This window comes from Lissotriton helveticus, chromosome 10 (genome assembly GCF_964261635.1).
Source record: "Lissotriton helveticus chromosome 10, aLisHel1.1, whole genome shotgun sequence".
Taxonomy (NCBI): domain Eukaryota; kingdom Metazoa; phylum Chordata; class Amphibia; order Caudata; family Salamandridae; genus Lissotriton; species Lissotriton helveticus.
In genome coordinates this window covers 139,973,458-139,985,983 of record NC_136071.1, presented here as the reverse complement: position 1 = coordinate 139,985,983, position 12,526 = coordinate 139,973,458, and positions in this window count along the sequence as shown.

The window sequence follows — 12,526 nt, the reverse complement described above, 5'->3', positions numbered from 1 at the left end:
TGGAAGCGAAATTTGAATGCCTCCTTTCTGAAGCCCATGAAGAAGAGGCGTTTAGCCTCGAAACGCGTCGGCATGAAGACACACTATGGCATAGGAGACATGCAGGCTGCACCGAGGTTGGGAAAATGCCGGATGGCAAGGGGTGCTGTTGTGTGACCTTTCAAAGCTGGGCAGTTTGCTGAACTCATTGTTTATACAGTGGTCCGCCGTGGAAAGGAGCACCATTTCACATGATGGAAGGCTGTGAAGAAAAACGAGTTCTCTTTGCGAAGCACAGCGCCCCTTCTGCAAAAGGATGTCTGCTTTAACCTTGCCACTCTGCTATAGGTGATAAATAATGCTTTTATTTTTTGAAAACGAGACATTCAACCTACGAAGGGTTTAATGATATGCACTTCCATGAACAGCAATTCCCATAATGCTTTGTGAAGAAAAACAGAATTAAACAGCCCACCAATGGCGGGATTATCAATAAAAACACAATTGCATGGAAGTGAAATTTGAATGCCTCCTTTCTGAAGCCCATGAAGAAGAGGCGTTTAGCCTCGAAACGCGTCGGCATGAAGACACACTATGGCATAGGAGACATGCAGGCTGCACCGAGGTTGGGAAAATGCCGGATGGCAAGGGGTGCTGTTGTGTGACCTTTCAAAGCTGGGCAGTTTGCTGAACTCATCGTTTATAGGGTGGTCCGCCGTGGAAAGGAGCACCATTTCACATGACGGAAGGCTGTGAAGAAAAACGAGTTCTCTTTGCGAAGCACAGCGCCCCTTCTGCAAAAGGATGTCTGCTTTAACCTTGCCACTCTACTATAGGTGATAAATAATGCTTTTATTTTTTTAAAACGAGACATTCAACCTACGAAGGTTTTAATGATATGCACTTCCATGAACAACAATTCCCATAATGCTTTGTGAAGAAAAACAGAATTAAACAGCCCACCAAGGGCGGGATTATCAATAAAAACACAATTGCATGGAAGTGAAATTTGAATGCCTCCTTTCTGAAGCCCATGAAGAAGAGGCGTTTAGCCTCGAAACGCGTCGGCATGAAGACACACTATGGCATAGGAGACATGCAGGCTGCACCGAGGTTGGGAAAATGCCGGATGGCAAGGGGTGCTGTTGTGTGACCTTTCAAAGCTGGGCAGTTTGCTGAACTCATTGTTTATACGGTGGTCCGCCGTGGAAAGGAGCACCATTTCACATGACGGAAGGCTGTGAAGAAAAACGAGGTCTCTTTGCGAAGCACTGCGCCCCTTCTGCAAAAGGATGTCTGCTTTAACCTTGCCACTCTACTATAGGTGATAAATAATGCTTTTATTTTTTGAAAACGAGACATTCAACCTACGAAGGTTTTAATGATATGCACTTCCATGAACAACAATTCCCATAATGCTTTGTGAAGAAAAACAGAATTAAACAGCCCACCAAGGGCGGTATTATCAATAAAAACACAATTGCATGGAAGTGAAATTTGAATGCCTCCTTTCTGAAGCCCATGAAGAAGAGGCGTTTAGCCTCGAAACGCGTCGGCATGAAGACACACTATGGCATAGGAGACATGCAGGCTGCACCGAGGTTGGGAAAATGCCGGATGGCAAGGGGTGCTGTTGTGTGACCTTTCAAAGCTGGGCAGTTTGCTGAACTCATTGTTTATACAGTGGTCCGCCGTGGAAAGGAGCACCATTTCACATGATGGAAGGCTGTGAAGAAAAACGAGTTCTCTTTGCGAAGCGCAGCTCCGCTTCTGCAAAAGGATGTCTGCTTTAACCTTGCCACTCTACTATAGGTGATAAATAATGCTTTTATTTTTTGAAAACTAGACATTCAACCTACAAAGGTTTTAATGATATGCACTTCCATGAACAACAATTCCCATAATGCTTTGTGAAGAAAAACAGAATTAAACAGCCCACCAAGGGCGGGATTATCAATAAAAACACAATTGCATGGAAGTGAAATTTGAATGCCTACTTTCTGAAGCCCATGAAGAAGAGGCGTTTAGCCTCGAAACGCGTCGGCATGAAGACACACTATGGCATAGGAGACATGCAGGCTGCACCGAGGTTGGGAAAATGCCGGATGGCAAGGGGTGCTGTTGTGTGACCTTTCAAAGCTGGGCAGTTTGCTGACATATATATATATATATATATATATATATATATATATATATACACACACACACACACACACACACAGTTATTGACCACAAAGCAATCATCATAGAAAAATATTGCCTAAACATAATCCCCGTTTGATGATGTCTATGTAAAATACATAAATATCATTATTAGATATACTGAACATAACACAATATTGAGTGACAACCACAATATCAACTTTTACGTCACATAATGTGAACAAACAAAAACATTGAAACATATTATTTTTACTAATGACAATAAAATAATATAGAATAAATGCAATATACCTAAAAACTCACAGAAATAATTAAAACGTGTATACATCTGTATCAATTTTGAACAATATGAATATTTAGAAATAATTTGATACAATGCTTGGAGAAAGTGAATAATATTTGGGATTTAATAATTACAATTTTTACTCCATTCCTACTAACATTGGAGAAAGAGCATGTAGTTGGTAAGGACATATTTAAGGTTCTAACTCTATTGCCACTAACATTGGACCATTTTTGGGGGAGGAAGGGAAAGAGGTGATGTCTATCAACTATTCAGGCTGCATCTTCCCTAATAGCGGGCAAAGTGTAAACATTTTGGGAGGGCATATTTACTATTCTAATTACATTCCAACTAACATTGTAGAAAGAGCATATAATTGAAGAGGGCTTATTTATGATACTAACTCCATTCCCATTAACATTGAGTAAAGTGCATAAAGTTGTGTATGGCATATTTACTGTTCTAACTCATTGAACATGGATGCAATTGTGTTGAGCTATTTACTAATATAACTCCCACTCTGCCATCACTAGGGAAAGTGCAATCAATTTTGGTTATCTCAATATCTATACAGTCTGCACTACAGAAATTATCATTAAAATAAAAATATTTATTTTAAAGTAGATATTTTAATGATATTTGTGAATAAAACTACTTACAGAAAGTGTTTATAGAATATATTACATTGAAAATTTTAACATTATTGTTTTGGTAATAATTTATTTTTAAAATAATATATACACATTTAAGTAATATAAATAAATAGTCTCTTTCAAATTGAAATGTGTTCTTGTATTTACTGTTACCCATTACATTACGTTTTTAACATTATAATATAAATTTTTAATAAACAATTATATTCGTATTAAATATTTTAATATATTTTCAGTGATTTATTAAAGAATGATTTATAATCTTTATACTCACATTAATTTTGATAAGCACTTTTGTATAAATGAAATGTTTATGTATTGTTATGTATGTTACATTAATAGATTATTTATTTACTGCTCTACTGGGTATACTTTACAACATTAGTCTGAAAATAAGAAGGTTTTCAAGGGGGTTCCAAAAGTCAGGTGATTATAAATGAAGCATAAGGAAAAGGTAAGAGAATTTCCAACCTTCACAGCTGCTACAAAAAAAGAGTGTCCTCCAACGGTGAGCCTGATAACTTTAGGAGGAACTAATAAGCAAGAAGAAACAGAGCGAGAATTAAGGAATGGCGAATTTGCTTATAAACTTCAGAATTTTGCCATGCATGGCTTTATGGCAGATGCATGGACTACTGAATTAGATACTTTTTTAATAGACAGCAGATGAAGATGTTTTATTTATTGTGAAATAGGAGCTGAGTGAGGAAGGCCTAGAAAAAAACTAGCTGTCGAATTCTGAGCGAATTGTAGTTTTTAAGCTGGTTCTTAGGGAGAGGCAGATGAAACGCATTGCAGTAATCAAGGGCTTCTCCCACAATTGCATGAAGGTCCATAAAATGAGCCTCAGCTATAAGATGAGGACATATTTTCCTCAAAATCTAAGGTGAAAAAACACAGAGGTGAGCTTTGCAATTTGAGCTGAGGAAGTCAGCATGTCATTAAAAATCCTCGTGCTCTACCACAGGAATAGGGTAAGAACTGAATGATGTGGGCCAACATTCTTGGGTCCAGGTTGAGGAAGATCCTGAATTAATTCTCATGAATTCCTTTCAATTCATGAAGCTACAGCAGACACACATACCCGAAAGTTGGTTTGTCCCGGGTGTCATCTGCTTAAGCCCTGGCCTCCAGATCTAATATGTTTCGCAAGTGGGGCATCTAATAAGCTAACTAACTTGGGGCCTGAAGAAAAGCCCTTGCGAAACACCTCAGTAAGTCCTACACAATGCAGTATGCATGGGCAAGTCCTTTGATAACAATACTGAGTGAGACATGGTGTCAAAACCAAACTGTGCGATGCTAGAGGATGAGGGTGACTACACCCCATCATCTTGGGTCATTGGTACCAGTCCAGAGCTATCACGAGAGCTTTTTGAGTTCTGTGGAAATCGAACAATGCCTCTTCAGGAATAGAGATAAATAATATTGATAAAATTGGACAGTAGTTTGTTCACTTCTCTTTATGCTACAAAAGAGAAATAGACTGAAAATTGCTGAAGACTAACGGGACAGACAGTGGTAGGTTTATTGAGCAGAGGGATCACTATGTCTTGTTTCCAATGAGAAGTATCAGTGTCAGAGAAGGAAACATTGGTGGTTGAAGCAAGGACAGGAGCAATAATGTTCATTTGCATGAATCAATATTTTATCACAGAAGCAATACAATCAAGAGGTAAGCTTAATGGCCAAAGTTGTGACAGGTATGACTTTTGACACTACAGGAGTGATTTGTACGACTATGGGTTTCCTAGGATACAGGTTTGCAAGCTGAAGGATATTTGAGGGGAATTAACAAATGACTTCCATTAGTGCTTGCGATTAAATGACTCTTGATGTAGTGCCTGTGAAATAATGGGGATACACCATTTTGATTTGTGAGCAATTGCCATCACGTGTACTTGCCTGTACTAGCATAAGCAAATTGGAAAGCTATTTTCTCCTTACATGTACCACATACTATAACCGTGGCCACCCACAACATTTTATCACAATCCTTGGATTTGGATGGGTTTTGCTGATATAAAGTAGCCATCCGTGGTATTAGGTGACTAACCCCTCTCATGTGATAGTAATACATCAGAAATACAACGCAAAATTTGTCTGCACATGACAAATTGTGCGGATGTAAATGATACGCTAATGTTTATGACCCAAAACTGAATTAATTAAACTAACAAGATACACATTAACAGACGATTCTGAGCATATGCTTTATAACTCAACATGAAAAGTTGGCGTTTGTGGGCAGAATTTGTGTATTTATAGAACATTTCGAGCTGGAGTTTGAGAAAAAATGTTTATCTAGCAGAAATGAAAGGCTGATATTTGTTGACAAAATGGGTGTTTTGTAAGAATATAGTGAGCATGTGTTTAGGGATAAAAGTGACTGCGCATGCCTCACAGATTTAACGTTGGAATGGCAATTTATGCTGATTGGGGTGTCTTTATGGCTGGTGTTAGTTTTCGTGTCAGCAGGCAATTGGTGTATTTCATGTCTTACGTGAAACTTTTCATCATCTATTGATTTAACTTGTGTTGACATTATAATCACTATCACTGCCTAGTTGTGAGCCAGGTGTGTTGGACTAACCAACCTCAGAGGTATTGTCTGCTGTCTGAATTGGGAAGTCATCTGAGTAGTAGCTTTAGTATCTAATCCTGCAAAGATGTATTCAATATGAGAGAGAGCTCTGCGATTGAGACATGAGAAAGAAAATCTACCAAGGCGAGGCTAGATGAGAGGCTAGATGAAAGAGCTGAAGGGAGTGCTAGTTAGACGTGATGATGGGTACTATTTGCATGTAGAAAAATATAAATGGGTGATGTCAAAACTAAACTGCCAGTGCAATCTGTGTTTTTTTGGGTCAATTGTTTATCAAAATTATACATAAATGCACATTTTGTGCAGCTTTATTTAAAAAAAAATGGGATGACTAAACCTTGGTCTTTTTAGCAAAGGTATTTGAAGCTAGTACTGAAAAATGCACGTTTTGGTGACATTTTTTCAAAATGTTCGCTTTTTCTTTGAGTAAGGAAGAGGCCAGACCTTTTGGGGGGAAAAGTCTGTAAAGCTATTTTTAGTTAGCAGATTAAAAGTTTACCAGAGGCCACAAGTTTGCAGATGGATATTTGACCACTTAAAAGTGAAATTTATGTTATGATTCAAAGAATTAGGACCTTAAATTTATGAATGCAAATTCAATTGTGGCGTACAATGATTCCTCACTGCAGCCTTGGAATGTACAGCTTTTTGTGTAAAGAGTCTGGATCAGTAAAAAAACATAGGGCCTTATTAGCAATGGTGAGTACACAACCAGAGATTTCCTTACATGGAGATCTCCACCTACGCCTAGGCAGAGAACTCCTCAGGAATAGAATTGCCATATTTGTGCAGATACCACTCGCTAGATGTACACTTGTTCATCTTCGCCCCTTTTGACCAGAATGCTACTCTTAGTAACTTTCCAGCTTTTGGTGTAGATCTCCATGTAGCATCTAAAAGGGAAAATATTGATGTTCAGTCCAAATTAATAAAAAAATTATATATATCTTAATTGAATTAAAGAAAAGCAAACTCGCATTACACTAGCTCCTACTTACCTAGAATTATCACACTAACAAGACACAACAACACTGCACAAAAACGTAACATTATAATATAATCATTACAATATTAATTCCCTTCCTCCTTCACAGAATCAGTTTTATTTAATGTGTTACAAGTTTGTTCGGAAGTTACGCTTTATATTAACTTCATTTGCATTATTTTTTTAATTGATATCACTGTTTGAATAAAACATGATGTGTAATGTAATGGTTAACATTTACATATTTTAAATTATAATAAAATAATGAATTAAAAACATTTCAGCATTGACATTAACTTGTTTTATATTTACTCCTAAACGTTGTTAGTGTTATTACATGCCTCCATTGATTTCTGTGGGAATGTGTTGCAGTACCAGGGGTCAGCCATGTGCAGTGCTTGACCTACTCCAAGGATTGGCTAGTATAGATTTTGTGAATTGTAATGGTCTTACTCCTTTCTGGGTGTATTTTTGTATTGGACTAAACCCCACTCATTTGTTGGTAATTATTCATAATTTTCCGACCACTTGCCCTTCTCCCTCCCACATTTACAACGAACATGTATACCTCAGTGCGCCCAGATCTCCACTGGGAAGATCTCCACACCAAAAGTGCAGATCCCTGTACAGAAAAGATAAGACGGGCCGTCCGACAAGAGAATTGTGAATTATACATTTGAGCACATAAGTAGTATTTTTTCCTAGTCTAAAATACCTTTATTGGTTTAGGACCTTCTATTTTACTAGATAGTTTCTTAGGCTTGATGCTAGATTTTGTTCAAATAATTCACCTGTTTAACTACATAGATTCCTTTTATCCCACATTGCTCTATTGAGTGTAATGTCTGTATCTTGACATCTTTTTCACTTTTCACTGGCTACTTAACCAGTTTGCACAGCTGATTACACAATGACTAAACTTTATTCCAAATTGAGTTGACATGTTGCTGTACACTGGTTGGTGAGCGGTAGTCATGTTTGAGAAAGTTTCGACGGTCCACGGATTGGACCCTTAAGTTTCCCAGTAATGCAATTCTGCAGACAGACGCGCACACAGACTGTTCCATTAGGTGCAATGCAGCACGCCGAATTAGTGTCAGTATCATGTCAAAGAAAGTAATACAAGCCCCCATAGGGTAACACTTCTGTTAGATTAAACGTAATGCAATTCTGGAGTATATTGCTGAACGATGCTAAAAGAGTGTGGTATTTCTCATGTAAGGTAGTACAGCCCTGCTGGGACCTGCTGTTATTGACTTATGCCGTACATAAGACCTGCCAAGGAATGCTTGTGGGTGTGTCAATGGTGAATGGAAAGTGAGTCTGTACTGAAATGCTAGCCTCATTCCATGATAATGCAACTCTTCAGAGAATAAATAGGGAGTTGGATGTTTCAGGACTGATTCATTAAGGCATGTAAGAGGACATAAAAAGGTACTCCTGTAGTAAATCTTCTTGTACTCATAAATGCTTTTGTGAATCGCCCCCTTACCCTCCTCAAGGCAAGTGAGTGTAAAGTAATTCTGTATTCCAGTGCCAGGCTCATTCCAATAGGAGTAATGCAAGACTTCAGTCAATAAATGAAGGACTTGTATAGTGGGCTCTGCAACTTTAATGGCCTCAAGGCGCTTCTGTCAGACTCAGTCCAATAAGGTAGTAGAAGTAATACATCGGTGGGATGAATACCGACTGCAGGTCATTAAAAATAAGACAAACCTGAAATGAAGCCGACTATTGTTTGATTAGATGTAAGAACTCTTCAAAGGTGTTGTTCTAATAAAGAAGTCATCCAGCCCTGGAGTACTCTTTATAAATGGCAGTTCCATTTCTCTTTATTTGTTTAATTTTGGGCCCTGGAGGAAAGATGCTATTTATCACATGCAATTAAATCTGACTCACTTGGTTTCTGAATTTATTGGGTGTGATAAATTGCACCTATTCTTGCTTTTGTGGAATAATGTGGATTTTGGTGTTTAAGGCACCGACATCAGCATGTCACGGTAAATACCACACTCTTTTCCCTTGTGTTTTTCAAGCACATTGGGGCATATTATCAAGAACGGCGTTAAAATTATCGCCACTTTAGCGGCAGGAAACTGCAGCTAAAGTGGCGAAAATGGGCTTGATAACATACCCTTGAGAATTCCAATAGAAGCCCATGTTCATAGCAGAACATGGGCTTCTATGGGAATTCACAAGGGCATATTATCAAGCCCATTATCGCCGCTTTAGCGGAAGTTTCCTGCCGCTAAAGCAGCGATAATTTTAATGCTGTTTCTTGATAATATGCCCCATTAGCTCTTCTGAAAATTGGCGAAGGGTGCAGGCTTTATTGCATCCGGTAATTACTGGTTGCGGTTTCCTCAGCACAACTCAGAATCCCAACCCATGCACAAACTGGGGTTTTTACAGGGGTTGGAAAACTCAGAGCCATTCATAATCAGGCCAAAATAATCCATCTTTGTACAAAAACACACAATTGTTACACTAAAATGTATGGAACCCTGCAAAGGAAGCATGGACTTTTTTATAACCACTATAACATTCCTTAAAGTAAGTGACCAAACTAGATTAACAGTGATTCTATGTCCCATAGAAGTGCAGCTGTTATATTTTATCAGTGCAATCATGTCTAAAAGTACTACTATGTTTCAGTAATGTATTGTACCTAGGAAAGAAATATAACTAATGTTCTGGTCACTTTTCGATTACTACGGTTGGTAACTAATTGAAACAAGCCCTTCTGCCCTAGTGTGACTGATGATAAAATGAGTATTTGCACTTGTGATATGGGGAGATACACTGGAATAATGTCAGGAGCTACATTGCTTTCTTCCGAAAATAGGATAATATTCTCATCACTTAACCGTTAACGGGCTCTGGGCATAGCCATACGTTTTCATGGGTTACAGCCATAGTGCTGCAGTGCTGCATAATCGAACTGCCACCTAGCATGGGCGTAAAATCCGTTCCGCTCGCGGATTTTGCGGATTTTCGGTAAATTCGCAATCCGCGAACTCTCGCGAACTTACCGAAAATTCGTAAATCCGTGCGAAGCGGATTTTTTTGCTTGGTCGCACTTGCCAACTAGAATACTATACAATTTCGCGGGAGTAAACACTTGCGAAAACGTAGATGCGGCGGGCAGCGACAATCTCGCAATTGCGAGATTGCAAAATTTGCAATTTCGCACAAGAAATCCACCAGCAGGCAGCATAAACCTTGAAAATTATGATTTTTATCAGAATAACTCCTCAGGTTGACATTTGCCTGCACTTTGTTTTTGCAAGGAGTCCATTTTGGGGGGGGGGGGTGGGAGGAAGGAAGTGCCCCACAGTCTCCAACTTCCTGTTCCTGTCCAGCAGGCTCCTCTCAGTGCTTTCTTCATGAGCTGGTCACTTTGATTTGGATCTTGACCTGGAAGTACTCAGCAGGTGCAAAAGTTCAATCTTATCATTAGTAACCATTCCGTGTAGTGCCTGGAAGGATACTTTTTGTGGATGCTGCTGGATATTTGGATTTTTGCTAAACTGAAAGCACTCAGCAGGTGCAAAAGTTCAATCTTATCATTAGTAACCATTCCCTGTAGTGCTTCCTGAGGGGCCCCTTCAGAGTTCAGTTGCCTACTTGCAACTATTCTATGACCCTGCTCTGACCCTCACAGCAGGCTCAGAGAAAGCAATTACAGATAAGGAAGCAGGTTCCAGCCAGGAAGTTCAAATTCAGTAACACATTAATCAGCCCCTAATTCATTTATGTCAGTTGAGGCAGGGCAGGTGTGCTTTGCCACCCATAATCTACAGTGATGAACTAGAGGGTGGCATGGGTGAGCCAGAGGGTGGCAGTGGTGAAACAGAGGGTGGCAGTGGTGAAACAGAGGGTGCTGTGATGAACAAGATGTAGAAACAACATGTTCGCGACCGTTGCTACCCGAAAAGTAAGTTCGCGTTTGCGAACTGGTACAAAATCCTCGCGAACTGGCAGAAATTCTTGCGAACACAAAAAAAAATAAAAAAATCCGCAAATTCGCGAGAGTTCGCGGATTTTGCGGATTGCGAATCCGTAAATACGCAATTTCGCGGATTGCCAATTCGCAAAATCCGCCCATGCTTAATGGTGAGACTGCATGTTATATTTAACCCTGGGCGGGTAACTCCACTCTGCCAGCGGAGTTTGCAGAGATTTGCCTACTCCGCGCTCTGTGGCGAATGCGGAGTAGGCAAAAAACTCCACCTCCGTGGCGGAGCAGAGTTAGCCACTCCCTCCCCCTCCCAAAGTCTTTAAAAATGTTAAAGAAGCCACTTACCTGTTGTCTGCCGCCTCACCTGCCTGACCGCTCTCTGCCCTGCTCCTCACGTCCCCTTAAAAAAACACTACGTCAGACGTACAACGTAGTGTTTTTTTAATTACAGAAGGGGACACGAGTACCGAGGAGCAGGACAGAGAGCGGCCAGGCAGGGGAGGCGGCAGACAACAGGTAAGTGGCTTCTTTAACATTTTTAAAGACTTTGGGAGGGGGGAGGGCGGGGGAAGGGCGGGGGGAGGGAGCCGGGCGGAGCATATTTCCACTGAGTTTTTTTTTTAACTCCGTGGAAATACGCGTAGAGGCACTACACCCGATACGCCCAGGGTTAGTTATATTATCTGGGATCATCAAAACAGAGAAAACCCAGCCATTTACCAAGGTAGGGAAAAGGAGGCGATGGGGTCTCAAGGGTGAGCTGGCCTCCAACCACACGTCACGCACTAGAAAGTCACCCAAGTAAGTGTTTATTTATTCCTCTGTGAGTGATTGATTTTTTATATTCAGGTTCAGTAGTTAGAAGTGCCTCCTTTACTAGTCCAGGTCCGCTCTTCATCAAACCAGGTTTTTGAAGAGCGAGGGGAGTCCTATGATGAAGCGTGACACTTAGTAGTGTGAGGACATTCCGTCACAATTTTTTGTGTGTCCATAGATAGGCTTGAGGAATAGAGGAATAATTAAACATTTACTCGGGCGACTTTGCAGTGCTTGACATATTATCTAGGATATCAGGTAACTGAAGTGGGCAGACTGACTAAAGTTCTACTTCCAGAAGTATGATGTTGAACGTTAGAGGCCTCCTATGAAGTGCAGCGGCTTACCTCCACACCGGGCACAGTGCCACCTACCTTGCAATCCACCCTCTTCTACAAAGTCAATGTGTACCAGCCCATGTCTCCTCCCTGTATACATTTCAGATCTCTAGTCCACCCTGCGCGAGTGCCAGCATCAGAACCCATCTGTGGCTTTATCTGGAGGTCTGTCCCCTTTCCCGTCACAGGATGTGGCACTCTTCATGGTTGGACTTTTTTCTGCTGGAAAATAGCCCAGTTGTGTAGGTTTCAAAGTGCAGACATTTGAAGTGGAATAGTCAAGCAAAATAAGAAGACTACAGAGGAGAGGAAACAAAATCACCGGTGACTATTTTAACCCTTTTTTAGGTTCTCCTATACTGAGTATGCCATAATACACGTGGTGCAAAAGTGATATCTGAAGCCAGCATACCACTGTTTGCATTTTTACATGGAGTTAACTGATAACTATATCTCAATATTGCAGTTTGAATTGGTGATGATTGGTGCATTTGCAACAGGCATAGAATATGATCAATGGCTGTTAGGAGTTGAGGGAAATGGGAAGGCAGACTAGGCCTTGATTTTTTGCGTATGCTGAATATGTTTCCAAGATGAGTCTCACACACAAGCATAGTATTGTCCCATTAATGGGACCATGAAGTGAAAAGAAATCTAGTTCTCATCATCTGATTCCTCATTATTTAAAATCACAAGCATTAGCAAAGTAAATTAGTCTCTTCTGAGACACCTGTTGACTTTGC